Consider the following 17,872-nt stretch of genomic DNA (forward strand, 5'->3'; position numbering starts at 1 on the left):
GGGCTTATCTGTTTAAATTTCAAATCTTGAAATTTTAATTTTTTAATTTTTTTTTGGTACTCTCATTTTCTCTCTTCAATAACATCAACTATGTTTGGGATTCTCTTAACTCAATGGGAGTTGGGAAGAAAAGTTTCATTTATAAGCTCAAATAAGTTTCTTTCTGTTCTAGGGCTAGAGGCCATCAGAGTCTTTAAAGTTAGTCTATTCCATCTTCTTTTCACCAATCTGAGATGGATGTAGGTCATTTTCAACATTTTTTATTTACTATTTTTTTTTTTTTACAAATTTTACAAATAATTTGATTTACTATTTTTGTTTCCTGTGGCCTCCCATCCCCTTGTCTTAGCATCAGTCTTACAGGTAACTCCTTTTTGCCTTCTTGCTGCCAACCTATAGATCTCATTCCTTTTCTGGCTCCTCTCATTTGCTCTACTGTGGTATCATATTTGGATTTGGTCTTTGAAGTACTGCCATTGTGTATGTCCTTTTGCTCTGACAAAACTTATGTTACATGTGTCCAAATTTCCTTAAGACTTTGTTATTCATAAGGAATATGAAAACTAGGAAAGAAAATAATTTCTATGAGGAAATACTGATAATGGAGGAGAAGGGGATAGGGTAAAGTGAAGCTGTCTGCCATGAATGTTCCTCTTTTTTACCTAGGTAATTCATATGTAACTACAAGACAGTACTCCGACCTAAAAGATCCCAAGGAAAGATGGTAAGATGCAGTAACACTTTTGCTAAAAGAAAGGACTAATAGGTGCTTGTCTTTTTTGTGCAGTTTTCCCCCTATTCTTCCTTTTCAATTAATGTTTTATTGATGGATGCCTTTTATATTCAAATCAAAGACATTTTTGGGTATATTTACTTCTACCCACTAGGTCTAGGTTCTTTAAAAACAAATAAAGTTAAACAAGTGTTCAATTAAAAAATAATAAATATAACAATTATCAATCAACAAGTCAATCAGTACTCATTTAAGTACTTACTACTGTACTAGACCCTGGAGATACAAAGAAAAAAAAAGGAAACATTCCTTGCCCCCAAGAGTTTACATCCTTTGGGTAAAAATGTATACATATATAATACATTGTTTCATCCAATGCAGTAAAGAAGCTTCTCAAAAGGCCCAAATAAACCCTGTGAAGGGCTTAGAATTCTTATAAAAGAAATTCAAAATAACTTTTATCTGACAGGTATATGCTTGGTTTGAAAATCTCATTGCTAGAAGCAGCTGACTGGGTAGTAGATGGATTACTGGAGCTAGAGTTAGAAAGACCTGACTTCAAATCCAGCATCAGATACTTACTAGTTGCATAATCCTGGAAAAGTCACTTTAATCTCCATTTGTCTCAGTTTCCTTATCTGTAAAAAAGAATATAATGATAGCACCTATCTTCCAAGGTTGCTGTGATGATCAAAAAGTTTTTGTTTAAAAAAAAAAAAAAGATTCTTAAGTTAGTGTTTGGTTCTATATGAATACTTACTCTTTTCCCATTCTCCAAAAAAAAGAACAGAGTTGGAAGTCCTTATCTCTTTTCTTGGGTCAAGATTAGTCATTATACCTACACAACACTGTGTTGGCTTTATTTTATATTTCTTTTACATTATTGTAGTAATTGAATATACTATTTTCTTGGCTCCTTTTCATATAGCTCTCATGTTTCTCTGAATACCTCATACTTGTTATTGCTTTTGTTGCAATAATTTTCCATTATATTTGTGTACTATAGTTTGTTAAGACTGTCTTTCATTAATGAGCTCCTACATTCTTTCTGTCTATTTACTTACTCTCTCTATGTGTCATTCTGTCTGTCTGTCTATTCATTCCTTTATCTAGTTATCTATTCATTCATTCATGTATTTGTTTGTTTATTTGTTGCTGCCACAGAGCAGCAACAATTCTTGGAGGTGGGAGTTGCCAATCAGCTCACCCACTTTAGTATGTGGCCTGCTTTTTCTCAGACAGTACAGTAGCCACCCCAAAGCCCCAAACAAGAGGGTACGAAGAGCCTCAATTGTTCTTCAGATGCCTCATTTTTACTGGAAATGTCATTTCCTTAGTGGAGAGGAAATGAGTCTCTTGGCAAGGCCATTCACTGCCTTTGCTTTTAAACAGAAGACTCCCACATCTGTATCTATAGTTCTGTCCTTTTTCTAGAGATTTAGTCTTATTTTTAACTACTGATTCTAGAATATCAAAAATCCTCACTTAAAGCCCAATATGGCTTTAAAATTAATGTAGTTATCCTTACATCTTTCAAAAAATCCCTGTGTTTGACTTAATGACTTTTTACTATCTTTGACTCTTCCCTCACCTCAATTCAAATCAATTTAACACGTTTGGAAATACAAAGTGAAAGGATGAAGGAAGGAAAGAAGCAAGCAAGCAAGCAAGCAAGAAAAGAATAAAAGAAGAAAGGAAAGAAGGAGAGAAGTAAGGAAGGAAGGAAGGAAAGAAGAAGAAAAACAAAAAGTACAGAAAGAAAGAAAGGGAGGGAGGGAGGAAGTAAGAAAGGGAGAAAAGGAAAGAAAAGAATAAAACAGTTCTTGTTCTCCAAGAGCATGTTCCAGATCTCTCAGTTGTCATATTTGTACACTGAGCTTCCAAAATATTTCTCACATCTGTCCCTCCTTTCTATTTCCATGGCTCCCACCCTACCCCATATTCCTATAACCATCTATCTATACCTCAGCAATAGTCTCTTAATGGGTCTTACACCTTCAATATCTAATCAATTTCAAATCACTGCTCAAAGCATTGATAGGATCATGTTACTTTCCAGTTCAAAATCATTCTACAGCTTCCAAATACCAAGCCAAATTCAAATTCTTTAGTGTGGTATTCTAGTCCTTCCAAAATCTGGTACCATTTCAACATTCTACTCTTATCTCATATTGCACCCTTCTTTATGCTTTGCTTTGGTAGTCATTTACAGTTCTGCTCTGTTTGCCACTTATATCTTTATTATATCCATTGTCAATGGATATAATTTTTATATTTATTATTATCCATGTCAATGGAAATTCTACCTATCACTTAAGAACTTTAACTTCAATGTATTTCTCAGATCTCTTAAAAAACTTAGCTTATAACTTAATTTCGCAACTTATTTAGTATCATTTCATATTATGGTGACTGTGGTATATACTATCTTCTTCTACTTAATTGTAAGTTTCATAAAAGTAAGGATCATTTTGAATTTAGTAGTTGTATTCTCTCATTGCCTAGCACAGTATTCTATATTTATTAGGACTTTAAGAAGACCCTAGGTACTTTGGGACAAGAAGATTTGTTGTATCCTTCAAATAAATGACCACATACACATCTGATATTAAGCATTTTGAAGTTTGTAAAGTACTTTATATACATTATCTAATTTAAATCTCAAAAGTACCTTGTGAGTCATCTCTATTTTATAAAAGAGGAAACAGAACAGGGAAAAAAATTTGATTTGCCTATGGCTACACTACTAACAAGTGTAAGAAGTAAAATTGGAACCCAGTTCTTCTTGAGAATAAATCTACTACTCTATTATATTATTATATAGCCAACTGTGCAGAAGGAAGGGTAGAAGAACTGAGTAAATTGGTATATTTGTGCTTTTGAAATATCTTTTGTTATTTTAATGTATCTTGAATTTCTTGATTATTAGAAATACCCATATAAGAATGGAATTTTTTTTAAAGTTAAAAGCATCTTCCAAAGCAAAGAAATAAGTGTTTGAGGCCTAAGATCTTTCCTGAACATAAATAATTGAAAATTTGCTACAGTTTTAAACCAGCATCATTTCTTTATCTACAATCTCTGAATGGGTAGGTAGGTAGGTTCAAAAATCGTTTTAGCATTGTCATATTGTATAGACACAGTTTGTTTAATGATTGTTTTTTATAAAGAAGATTATATAATGAAAAGAAATGGAAGTACAGGAGAAAGATAAAAAGAAATAATTATCATTTGAGTACTGATTCCTGAATCAGATCAAGTGAGATAGTTGAGGGATACCAAGGGGAAACAGGAAGACTGAGCACCAGATTAGTATAAAGACAGAGATCCAAGGAGCCACTCACAAATGGACAAAAGTCAAAGGGAGATGATCTGGAGAACTAAAGATCTGCCCTTTATAGGACAAGAAGCCAGACAGCTCTCCCTCTATGAGAATAGGTAGTCAGTCAAAGGTGACCCTTATGGGACAGGAAGGACATTTGCTAGAGGAGAAGTTTCAAAAACTCAGTCTTCTGGTGTGCAGCCTATAATATACTGGCGCTATCACAATTAATTTATAATGCAAATGGAAAATATTTCACAAAATAAATGAAAATACCATAAAACAGTGATAACATTACAGTTTAAAACAGTTAATATGTGGTCTGCAGGGTTTGATAGCCCCTCCTTTCTATTTGAATATGACATCATTATTCTGGATCATAGTTAGAGGACCAAAGGTCTCTCTTTAAGTGAAAGTAGTTTTCTTGGAGAATATCATAGGGTATATGAAATATTTCAATTGACTGAAAAAAAACCAAACATTTTAAGCAAAGAGTATAGGTATAAGGTATAGGGATCTGATTCCAGTGGATGAGAAACCAGAGAAAAGACAAGGAAGTAGGGATTTGTACCTAAGTAGACAGAAGTGCACACAATAGATTGAGAAGATATTTTGATGTCCATGAACTATGAATCTGGTTTTGATATTTGACATTCCTGAGCAGATGGCAAAAAATTAGGATTACAATCTAGATAAGAAGGAAGAATATCTTGAATGCCAATTGAAGCACACTTAAAACTATTTTGTGGGCATGTATGTATGTTATCTTTTGTTACATAACTGATATGGAAATGTTTTGCATGACTTCACATGTATAATTAATATTGGCTTCTCAATGGGTGAGGGAGGGGCAAAGAAGAGGGAGAGAAATTAAAATTTAAAATTAAAAAAATAAGTGATAGAAAAAATTTTTATTTGTAATTGGAAAATATTTAATGAAATAAATTTATAAATTTAAGTAGATGAGTACCAACAAGTTCTGTCTTAAAATAAATTAAAGGGGATTTGTATATTTTTAAGGAACATTTCAATAGGAAAACCTATTACAAGCTTGTTCTTGTTTTTGTGAGGATAATTTTCTTAGAACTATTTTAAGGTTGTTTTTTTTTTAATATGTCCTGGACTTTAAAAATTAAATATAGCAAAGCAATATTTGCAGGTCTCAATTCTTGAGGTTGTCATATATTGAATACTGCCTATTGTTGACACTGCTTCATGTCTTTAAATCCCAGATCTGACCCTTTTTTTCCAGCACTGAATGCTTCAGTCACTGACTCCCATTATTGTTTTCCCCTTCAATGGGACTGTTACTCCCTCAATAAAGGTATAAAGAGGAGGAAGAACAAAGAAGAGAAAGAAGGGAGCAGGAGAAATCCTTATTCATCTGGATATATGCAAGTATATTCATTTTCACCATCATTTATGATTAGCTTATGTCCAGAATGAATTTCATCAAAATTTCCTTCCAAATTAATATTCCTACAAGTATATTCAATGTTTAACCTTAAGTCTTACTTTCAGTAATGGGTTCACATCCCTCTTAAACTACCTTTGGTTTTGCTATTGTGATCAGTTTGCTTAAAATCTTTTTATTTTAGTCAATTGAAATGTCCCATGCTTAATTTATAATATTAAAGAGCACACTAATATTATTATTTCAAATATTTCTAAATCATTTACTATGGAAGCAGCTAGGTGACAAAGTAAATATAAAAACAAGACCTGGAGAAAGTAAGACTACATTTCAAATCCAGTTATCCTCTAAATTAGGACAGACTTGTTTTAATTCGTGTCTGGCTGTAACCTTGGTCAGCTAGGTGACCAAGTGGACAAAGCTTTGGGCCTGGAATCAGGAGGATCTGAGTTCAAATTCTATCTGAGACACTTCCTAGTAGTGTGATCCATGTCAAATTGCATGATCACTGCTGCCTCACTTTCTTCATCTGTAAAGTAACCATACTTATCTTGGAGGGTTGTTGTAAGGATCAAATGAGATATTATTTGTGAAGTACTTAATATACTGCCTAGTACATACTAAATGTTAAATAAATCCTTATTCCTTTCCCTGGGCAAGTCTGCAGTCCAGTGTACAAATTCTGTTGAGGTTAGACCTGGACTACTTACTGTGTGAAGAACTTGAGGTACAATGTATTTACATAGGCTATACCAGAGATGTTCTGTTACCAGGTCCTACTAATTCCCAGAGGTTATTGTTAAACTTTGACTGTGAGGAAATGCCTTGGAAATAGTAAATTTCATTCAGGGCAAATCAGGGCTTGATTTATTGTTTTGTTGCTTGTCTAGATTTAAGGAAGTGATAGAGAATATGTTAATTCAGATTCAACTTGTATGTTTTGCTGGTTATTTTGTTTTAGTTTTTTGAGAAATGGTTGTTAAACATTTCCTGGCATATCATTGATTGTAGGCTATATCTAAACTGCACTTACTCCTCACCTCATCCCCTTAGAGTCCTTAGCTTCCTTAGGCTCATGTCAAGTATTGTCTCCTAAATGAGAAAGCTTTCCAGATCCTTCATTTGCTGGTACTCACTCCTCAGATGATTTGTGTCATATATCTTTGTCCAGGTGGGGAGGGACTGAAAACAAATTTTTTCTGGGTTTGTGAATCCTTAGTGTCTAACCTAGTTCCTTGCAAATAATTGTTGTCATCCTTTGTTCTCAAAGAACAACAAAATGACATCACTATGTTACAGTCAAGTTACAATGTGTCTGACTGGTTGATCAGAGCAATATGAGTTTGGAGTCTTCTACTACAGATCAGGCACAAGTTGTCCATGTGAACATTTGGGATAGATTCTCTAAATTTGTGCATCTCCTATTTCTTTTGACCTACTTCAGTTGTGCTTTGTTCATAGAGCACATTTTCTTTTATGAGGGTATGTCTTGCTGTGGTCCTGTGCCAGTGTCTTCCCTGTGGCTCAATCAGTTTCATAGTTCTTAAGAGGGACCTTGATAGTATCCTTTTATCACTTTTTCTGACCACCTTGTAAGCACTCGCCCAGAAAATAGTCTTTTTGGCAAGCATATATTTGGCATTCAAACAATGTAGTCATTTCAATGGAGTTGTCCTTTCTTCTGTAGAATTTGAATGCTTGACAATTTAGTTTGAGAAAGGACCTCAGTGTTTGATATCTTACTCTGCCAAGTGATCTTCAAAATCTTCCTAAGAATTCAAATGGAAACGATTCAGTTTCCTAGAATGGCTCTGATATATTTTCCAAGTTTCACAGACATATAACAGTGAAGTCAGTACAACAGCTCTTCAGATCTTTAGTTTCACAGACAATTTAATGCTTTGTATCTCCCCCACTTTTTTTAGAGCCTCCCAAACACTGAGCTAGCTATGGCAATGTGTGTGTCAACCTCATTATCAATATTGGACATCCCTGGAAAGTATACTGCCAAGGTAAGTGAACTCATGCACAGGATTTAAAACTTTTCCATTTGCTGTAATTGATGGTTTCACATATTAATGGTATTGAATGGTATGAAATTGGTCTTTTCTGGGCAATCAAGTTTTGGCATGATTTTCTATAAGTCCTCATGACTGATAGTATCAAAGGCCTTGGTCGGATCTACAAATATTGTATCCAGACCTCTGTTCTGTTTCTGGCATTTCTCTTGGAGTTGAGCAAAAACAGTGTATGAACCATTCCTTGGCCCTTTCCGAAGCCACATTATTTTTGTTGAATGAAAATATTTAGCTTGGAGAGGCTAAGTCTATGATCAGTCCAGCATTCTGCACCACACAGTGCCTTCATTACTCTCACATCCAGTATATATCTTTTCCTCACAATCACATAGTCTATTAAATGGCAATGTTTGCTGCAATAAATGGAAGACAATGTTGGTCATGAGATGCATAAGTCCTCAGTAATAAGTGCCCATTGCTGTTGCTGTTTTCAACTCTATACAATCTGCCATGTTTGGCAAATTGGATCTATTCTGGCATCAGTCACCCAGAATTATAAACTTGTACTCTTTGGACACACTGATGATAAGGGTCTCCAGGTCTTTATAAATACATATTTTTTTATTTTATCAGTTTTCATCATTATGGGAGTACAGTCACTGACGATGGTGGTGTGATATTTTCCTGCAAGTGGCTATTGCATTGTCACAAGCCTGTCATTCACCCCTTTTGGAAGGCATACAAGCTTGCTGACTAAATTAGTTTTAATTGTAAAACTTATACCAGCTTCATGGTGCTCTCCTTTGTGGCAGCCATTCCAGAAAAAAAAAATGTATCTATCTCTGATTTCAGTAAGCTGACATTCATTTGCCAGCCTTGTTTCACTCAGGACTGCCATTTGGATGTGATACCCATTGAATTCTCTTGCAATAAAAGCTGTTCATCTTTTAGGTCTACTGAATTTTGTGTTGTCTATAAATGTGTGTGCATTCCATGTATTGATAGTGAGTGGAATCATTTTTGCTGATGTTTTTGTATATTGTGAGTGTGTGTGTGTGTGATCCCACAGAAGGGGATCCTGTCTACCACATAATCAGGTCAGGGTTGAGTAAGCAGACAATTTTTAGGGCAACTTTTCTAGTTCCTTTCTCACATCTGGAGATGAGCAATGCAAACCTTAAAAAACTGCTTAGACACCCAAGTGGCTGTTAAATCCCACTGTTGCTTCCAGTGAGAAGATGATCCTATGTCTTGGGCTTCCTGTGTGCAGGGTTGTGACTACAGGTCTCAGTGTATTTGTACCTGCTGCTTCTTCACTTGCCTATCACCACAGGACTTTGAGATAGGAAGAAATGTAAAATGGAATGAGTGATATCTTTTGATTCGTGGATTGAATTACATGGAGTCATCAGCCTCACTTTCTTTTCTAGTCACCATTGTCCAGTGGCAGGACAAAATCAACAAGACTAGTGATGATTCATGATGCAATGGATGACCCAGATGTCTTCAAGGTCTAACCAAGTTTTAAGCATTCCATAGCACAGCCTGCTTAGCAGCCTTTATGACCATTGGAACAATTTATTGTCATTCACACATTACATCAGAGGAAGTCTTCACATATTTGGAGTAGATAGCCTCCTAACTGACACGTTTGACATCCCTCGGTTACCCTCAACCAATTTAGTCCATCTACTGAAGTGGTTTACTGGGGATGTGACCACTGAGCCTGCTACAGCTTCCTGAAGTCACAGATGAGTTGGATGGAACACCAAAGATGGAAAGCAGACCTGAAAGGGTTAGGCAGCCCTCACAACAAAGGTACTAGTTTTCTCTAAACACAAATACCTGCAAATTTTAGTAGGCACTTCATATATGCTCCTTGGGTGGAAAACAACTACCACCACCACCACCACCACCACCACAACTCTGATTTGCATATGAGAAACCTTAAAGTTATATAACTCCTCTGGATTAATGCATCTTGTAAAAGGCCCACTCAGGTCTTTTGAATCTCCAGTGAGTGTTTTTTTTTCCATTCCCCCAGGCTGCTTGTAATGGTTAACTTACAGTTTAGTCTTCACACAACTTTAAAAAGATAATGACCTGGAAATCAATGAAGAGCTTTAGAGAGTGAGTCAGCCAACTAACTAAATTCCACTTGTGATGTATGACAAGTGTGGGACTTTGGCACACTTAATTTTCAGTTGACAAATCCTACTTTAGATTATCTTTAAAATAATAGACATTTTAAAAACTGAATTGTCAAACTAAAGGAAGCTCTGTTGTTTTTAATTCTAAATGCCAAGATCGGAGATTCATTTTCTAATGTTGGAGATTACAGGCTTAGAGGGTAGATGTATTTTCTTAGGAATCTCCTAGTCCAGTCTTCTAATTTTAAAGATCTGGAGACTGAGGGAATCAGAAGAGATTAAGTGATTTACCTTAAGGTCATAAAAGTTATCAGTGACAGAATCAAGATAATAGCAGCTTATGGACATGTTTTTAAGTCATTTTCTGACAGTAATCTTAAATTAATCTTGCTGATAAGCTTTGAGTGTTTGCAGAAGAGGAAAATATTCATATGATAGTCTTTTGTCCTAAAGTAATTATTTAGTTGCTCATCATTGTTTGTAATTTTTGATAGCTGACCAAACCTTCTGCATTCAATAAAAATCGAAGTTCTATTCAGGGAACATTTTTTTCTCCTAGTACTGAGTTATTGTGACAATTTGGACTACAAACCTTTACTCTTCTGGAGTCCCTAATTACAACTTTACCTATATGCAAGAGGCAATTTTTTCACGAATTAGGAGACTGAATTGGAACTAAGTATTTGGGAATGGAAAGGGAAAGGATGTACTGAGGTCTGAAATTGGCATACCTTCCTCTATTTATTTCTTCTTCTTCTTCTTTTCTTCTTCTGTTCTTCTTCTCTTCTTCTTCTTTTCTTCTTCTCTTCTTCTTTTCTTCTTCTCTTCTCTTCTTCTTCTCTTCTTCTTCTTCCCTTCTTCTTCTTTTCTTCTTCTTCTTCTTTTCTTCTTCTTCTTTTCCTCTTCCTCTTCTTCTCCCTCTTCCTCTTTCTTATTTTCTTCCTCCTTCCTTCTTTTTCTTCCTTTTTTATTCTCTCTTTCTTCTTGTTGTTCTTTTTCTCCTCCCCTTCTCCTCCTCTTTCTTCTTCTCCTTTCTCTTCCTCATTCTTCCATCGTTCTCTGATTGTAAGGCAATTCTATTCCATTCATTTCAAGTTTTTATTAAGGGCCTCATTAAGCACCTCTGTGTGGAAGGTGCAGTCCTCAGCCTCCCTAATACAGAGGAAAAAGGAAAAGCAGACTGCAGTCCTGTTAAGGACCACACCTAAGTGTGAATGGGCAGGTCGATTCTCCCGGGCCCCTACAGCTGTGAATCATAACACCCCTGAAGGAATTGCAAATCAACATTCCCTGACGCAGAAGTTGCTGGTGAATCGGGAATGGAATAAATCGGAGGCAAAAGGGAATCGGAGGGAAGTCAGAGAACGCAACTGCCTCTCAGTCGCCTTGTAACGTTATCATCCTCTCTCTTACATGAAGCGATCTGTTCTGCTGGTCAGAATGAGATCCCCAGTAGCCACTCGCAGGAGGCTCCCGGAACACACTCGAGCTTACTTTTGAATGTGAAAACTAATATGAATGGACCTCTTGTCACCATAATGACAATTAGCATTTAAAAAGCTCTTTAAAGTTTTCAAAGAACTTTATAGATATTACTTCATCCCCGTGAGGTTGATGCTATCATTATCACTACTTTAAAACCTGGTCTGAGTGATTTGCCCAGCGTCACTCGACTGGAAGCTGTTTGAGGTAGGATTTGAATTCAGGTCTTCCTTTATCTGGATCCAACACTCAGTTTACTGTGCCACCTGGTTGTCTCCGGCTTCACCTGCCAGGATGATCAGGTTAATTACATTCATTCAATAAACATTTATTAAACGCCTATTATGTGCCAGGTACCGTGCTCGCAAAATACTGTGCAGAATATAGCATGGTTCCATTTTCTAGAGTGGAAAACTGATGCTCAGAAAGTTACAGTGATTCATGGATTCATGGCTTCGTGCAAGCCTCCAGACAACATAGCCTGAAGCTGTTCAGGTGTATTCGAGTCCCCGTTTCCCTGGATAAAACCACACTACCCAGGTGCCTGGAGGCTGAGGCATCCCGGGACACTCGATCCCTGCGGTGTCTTACTTGCTCCTCTGATCCTTTCTAGCCATTCTGCGCCGCAGCAGCTGCCTTCTCACAACTCCGCCTCACTCCGGGACTGGTGCACAACACGTTCCTAATTAGCCAAACTCTCTATCTCAGGCGTTGTTGCCACCAGGATATGGACACCTGTCAGACAGGTGGTTCCGCCCATTTCTCCCCTCCCCCAAAGGAATGGTCCCAACAAGTGGAGGCTGAGTTGCGGACAACTTGGAGATCGCTTGCCCCGAATCCATTTGCCCCAACGCGGGACTCCGGGCTTGACCAGAAGCCTGGCGAGTCTAGCCACACCTGGGACACACTCACTCTAAGGAGGCCGCTCCCATTCCGCTCCCCGCTCCCAGCGTCCCAGAGGGCTCTCCCCCCGGCCTGGGGCCAGCTCGGCGAGGTCAGGCCCTAGAAGCCAGCTGCGGCTCTCGGACACTTTCCTCTTTCACTTTTCTTTTGAGCACCAAAGAAGGTTGTTTCTCTTGGCGCTCGGGGAAACCCTGTTGACCCTGGAAGGCGGAGGGCGGGCTTCCTCTGGCTGCGCTCAGAGCAGAGCAGTGCAAATGCGTTGGCTGGGTCGGACCCCGGCAGTCCCTTTAAATTGCTCCGGCCCCGGCTCCCGTCCGCCACCTCACCGCAGCCCAGAACCTGCCAGCGAGCCGCGACCCTATGGAGGTAAGTAACCTGCGCGCTTTGGGCTGGAAAGGTGGGAGGGGGGGTGGGGTGGGCGTTCCTTAAACAACTTGAAGGTTAGTCCTCTCAGTCATTCCCCATCCGATCCCCGCTGCCCTCCCGGAGGTTGCCCGGCCCATGCCCACTGCTGCTTTTTCTTTTTTCTTCTCTCTTATCCCGGAAGTGTCCTAATTAGGCTCCTGAGCCCACCCACCCCCACCTCCCAGGCTATTGAATTATTCGCCAGAGTTTTCAGTATTTGAATTCTAGCTGAGAACCTTAGAGGTCCAACCCCTGTCATTTCACAGAAGAGAAAACAGAGTTCCACATTACGATGACTCGTCCAATGTGATTTGCCTGGGAAGCAGGAAGACCCGAGACCCGAATAAACCCTCCATCCCAAGAGTCCACCTCCCGGCACCTCCTGAGCGCTTTCCTCAGTTCTTGCGCTCCGCTCACTTTCCCCCTTCCCCTCAACCCGGCCATGCCTTCTCTGCCCACTTCCAGTTTCTTTCCAGTATCCTCAAATCGTAGATCTGCTGCCACATTAGTTTCGAATCTGGGTGGCAAGACCCCAGTGGGGACCGCGAGAAACTGCGCTCGAGGGGTTTGGCCGAGAAGCCGAGCAGGTGGAGGGGAAGGATGGGGAAGGGAGGGGGGAGCACGTAGTAAAGCCAGGAACTTGCGGGTTTTCTGAGAAGTCGCGCTTGTAAAAACTGCGCTCCCGAGTTTTGCAGTTGACAAGTGTCGCAGTCACTATTGAGACTGTAGGACTGTCCTTTCTCTTCCTCCTCCCCGTGTGTGTGTGTGTATGTATGTGTCACGCATGATTGTCTTATTCACCAGCTGTCCCCTTACTGTCTTGATTCAGAAAAACACTTTCCCAAGTGTTGACCTGGGACCCTTTCCCACCTCTGCTACCCGTTCTGGCTTCCGAGTCTCAGCTAAAAGTGCCCCCCCCCCCCCTTTTGCAAGAAGCCTTTTCCTCTGCCATTATCTCCAGTATTCAAAATTATCTCTTCTGCGTATGCTGTTAACTCACGTTTGCTTGTATGTTGTGTCTCTCCCACACACACCTCTCCCCTCCCCTGCTTTCCCATCCCCCCGACCGTTCTGGTCTTCTCCTCCTCTCCTTCAGAGCCTGTGTTTATTTGTAACCCTCAGCGCCCAGCACAACACCTGGCACATAGTAAGTGCTTAATAAATACTAGTTGATTGACTGCCCTATTTTTAGCTCGGGGGCATCTCGGGCAAGTTTGTAGATCATAAGTGAAGTGATTATTGGGAAGTGCCAGAGCACACAGTAAGTGCTTAATAAATATTAGTTGATTGCCCTATTCTTAGCTCAGGGGCATCTCGGGCAAGTTTTGTAGATCCTAAATGAAGTGATTGTTGGGAAGTGCCCAGAACTCTTTGGGAAGAAATGCTGACTACTGTGTATTTTGACTATTTCTTCTAACGTTTATTCACATCTTTAATTGTATTTTGGCAATACCTTTTGAAAAATTTTATTTTATTTTTAGTTCGTGGAAGGAAACAAACATTTCCATAACACTGTATAATAAAAAGATGGTCACATATGAAAGTGCAGATCTGCTATGTACAACTTATTATATCTTTTAAATATACAAAGAAGGTAACATGTAAATTTCTTTTTTCCCTTTTTTCTCCTCCACTCAGATATGCCACCATTTGAGTCAATTAGGTGTTTGTTTATAATATATACACATTTGCATATACATACATAGGCATGTATATGTAAAAATATTCTATACATTTATCTATAAAATCTTCTCTCTAACTGAAGGCCACAGCTTCCTTCAAAGGTCTGTTGTAGTTAATGTGTTTGATTATAATAGTCAAAATGACTTATTTGCTCAGTCATTTTTCCCCCAAAGTCATTCTTAAAACAATATTGCTGTTGCTGTATACTAGAGCTTCTTAAACTTTTTCTACTTGTGATTCTTTTTTTCCCAAGAAATTTTTGTCATACTGTCATTATAAAATAGGTATACAAATCAAACATTTACTGATAATAAATCATAATTTGCAAGAAGTTACTCGCAGTTTAAGAAGCTGGGCTATATATAGTGCTCTCTTGGTTCTGCTCATTTCCCTTTTCCTTATTTTCTGGAAGTGTTTCCATGTTTTTCTGAGATCACTGAGTTCATCATTTCTTTTCTCTTTTTTAAAATGTTTATTAAAACTTATTTTCAAAATATACATCTAGATAATTTTTCAGTGTTGACCTTTGTAAAACTTTGTGTTCCAAATATTCCTTCCCTTCCCCCTACCCCCTCTTTTAGATGACAAGTAATCCAATGTATATGTTAAACATGTTAAAATATGTTAAACCCAAGATAAGCATACATATTTATACAATTACCTTGATGCACAAGAAAAACCAGCTCAAAAAAAAAAAAAATGAAGAAACAAAACAAACTACAAAAAGAGTGAAAATGCTATGTTGTGATCCACACTCAGTTCTCAGAATCCTTCTCTCTGGGTGTAGATGGCTCTGTTTATCACAAGATCATTGAAACTAGTCTGAATCATCTCATTATTGAAATGAGCCACATCCATCAGAATCGATCATCCTGTAATCTATAATTGATAATCCTATAATCTTGTTGTTGCCAGGTACACTTAGCATCAGTTCATGTAAATCTCTCCAGGCCTTCCTGAAATCATCCTGCTGATTGTTTCTTATAGAATAATAATATTCCATAACATCCATATACCATAACTTATTTAGCCATTCTCCAATTGATGGACAAGTCACTCAATTTCCAATTTCTTGCCACTACAAAAAGGGCTTCCACAAACATTTTTGTACATGTGGGTCCTTTTCCCTCCTTTATGATCTCTTTGGGAGATAAGCCCAGTAGAAACATTGCTGGATCAAAGAGTATGCCCAATTGTTGTTGGTTTTTTTTTTTTTTTTTTTTTAGCCTAAACTCTGTAGGTTTCTGTTCAATTATGAATTCTGAGACGAGATGACTCCATAGACTTCACTAGACTGCCAAAAGGGTCAAAAGATTTTATAACTCCCCCAAAAGCTTAAGAATCTTTATTTTAGAGCTGTTCAAAGCACTGTAAGGTTAAATGACTTGATAGTTATGTAGATAATGTGTGTCAAGGGCCTGACATGAACTCAGGTTTTCCTGATTTGGGGACCTACTCTTTATCTATGATACTTTACCCACAGCCTTGGAAGCAGGTAGGTGATCCAGTGAATAGTATTGGACCTTTGGTCAGTTTAAATTAAGCTGTTTCAGCCTTAGTTTCCTCATCTGTAAAATGGAATTAATAGTAACATTTACCTCACAAGATTTTTCTGGGAATTAAATGAGCCATATAAATGATGACTACTACTGCTACTACTACTATATCCCATCCTGCTTCCCAAGATTATTCTTGTCACAATTAGAAATGTATATACCTAGGAATTCAAATGATAATAATTAGCAGTTATGTAGTACTTTAAAGTTTTCAAAGTGCTTTGCAAGTATCTCATTTGATTTTTACAATAAGCTTGAGAGGTAAGTAAGATAATAAATCAAGCTGGATTTGAATTCAAGTCATCCTGATTTCAGGTTCAATACTTTGCCACTTTGTATTAGGAGTCATGGAGGTGACAATACCATGCTGTCTCATAAGGGACCTTAGAAATTATATAGTCTTGCCTCTTAATTTTACAAAGAGGAAAACTAAAAGATATTTTACCCAAAACTTACAGGATTCCTAACTGCAGATCTTCTGCGTGTAAATCCAAAGTTCCTTCTACCATTTGGGACTTTGAGAGACTTGTGAGAGTTACTTAGCAACTCCATTAAGATTGTTTGAAAGGGTATTCCCCTCCCTTTGTCAATTACAAAATAAAAATCAGGTTTGTTGGGTATGACTCTCTTTTCTATCTGTGGGTGTCTTCTATCTTGCTCAGCAGAAGCTGAAGGAAAGACAATTTCCTTGAGAAGGGAGATTCTATACTTGTAGAAGTTATAAATGGCCAAAGGCAGTAAAGTGAGTCTGGAAGGAGAGGAGGAATGCTGAGAGGTGGTGATCACTGAAAGGTAGGAAAAATAAGCAATAATAGTGAACCTGCCGGGGCAAAAGCCTTTCTTCAAGAATTCTGGATGCAGTTAAGTGGTCTTCAGTTCTCAATCTTAACTTGATTTCTCAATCCTAACTAAGAGCTGTTGTCTTATGTAGGCTTCTTTATATCAGTCTCTTATTTCTTTTACCCTCTTCCCATTCTCCCTATTCATTCTTTTTCCCTTTAGTTTTCTAAGACAAGAAATAACTCTTGACAGGATTTATTATTGTTGTAGAGTATGAGAATTTTTGGAGCTGATGGATTGGATGAGAAATCTCTTTTCGTGCTAAGACCTTTGGGAAGTAGACATTTATTCTTTGTTCCATCTGAGGGGGGAGAAATTGGGATTGATTTGGAATCAGAGATTTCTTCACTTTTTGGACATGTTAGATGTTTGAATACTTGTTTCTGTCTCCATTAAATGAGATGCTATCATGACCATCTTGCTTGCTTCTCCATTAAATGAGATTAATAACTATCACAGTTCTGTAACTTCCTGTACATAAAATCTTGGTCAAAATTCTCAAACTCTTTGGAACTCACCTTCCTCATCTATATAATTGGGACTCTAAGGTCCTGCTTTAAAATTGTATTTTTCTTTTATGTGATTTGCTGTTGTTTAGACATTTTTCAATCATCTCTAACTCTTCCTAATCCTCTTTGGAGTTTTCTTGGAAGAGATACTGAAATGGTTTGGCATTTCCTTTTCTAGCTCATTTTATAAATGAAGAACTGAGGTAAACAGTGTTCAGGGACTTGCCTAGAGTCATAAAGTTAGTATGTGTATGAGGCAAGGTTTGTATTCATGAAAATAAGTCTTCTTGACTATAGGTCTAGTATCCTATTCATTGCTGCACTTAGTTGCCCCCAATTTTTACATGATAACCTTCAAAAATATTAATGTAATAAAAGTATTATTATCGTATGCTAATATTAATAATTGGTTTGGATCTGTGATTATATCCATAGGCTATAGAGCTATCCTTTACCTTTGTCAGATACAGAAGAGTGAAATGGTTTGCTTACCTGTGGTGACAACTCATATGCGTCAAAGGCTAAACTTGAATTCAGGACCCCTTGACTCCTGAGCTGGCCCTCTATATCACCTTGCCATGCTCCTGTCTCTTAATGTAATAATAATAATAATAATACCCCTTTAAAATAAAGGAAAATACTAAATAAGAGCTAGGATGTTTTGGTGGAAAGTGTAACTGCAAGTGACCTGCCCTTACTTTCATTAGAAAACAGCATGATGAAATAGAAAGCCTCTTTTTATGGAGCCACAGGATGTGGGCTTGAATCTCCACTGCTTTAGTCACTTTCTGTATGATCATGGCTTTTTTGAGCCTCAGTTTTCTTATCTGTGAGTGAGGTGGTGGACCACATGGCCT

At 37.8% G+C, this 17,872-nt stretch overlaps 1 protein-coding gene across 2 annotated transcripts in view; it reads left to right on the forward strand.

Annotated features, from left to right (window-relative positions):
- The window catches only part of IL15 (interleukin 15), a 177,499-nt gene that overhangs the window by 27,224 nt on the left and 132,403 nt on the right, over nt 1–17,872 (forward strand). The window contains exon 1 of one of the 2 annotated variants that reach the window (XM_012552200.3): nt 10,627–12,388. The exons of the other annotated variant lie outside the window; for it this stretch is intronic. The gene's annotated coding sequence lies outside the window, so the exon portion shown is untranslated. Of the gene's footprint in view, nt 1–10,626; nt 12,389–17,872 lie in introns of those variants that run through there. 2 annotated transcript variants of the gene reach the window in all.

Source organism: Sarcophilus harrisii, chromosome 6 (genome assembly GCF_902635505.1).
Source record: "Sarcophilus harrisii chromosome 6, mSarHar1.11, whole genome shotgun sequence".
NCBI lineage: Eukaryota > Metazoa > Chordata > Mammalia > Dasyuromorphia > Dasyuridae > Sarcophilus > Sarcophilus harrisii.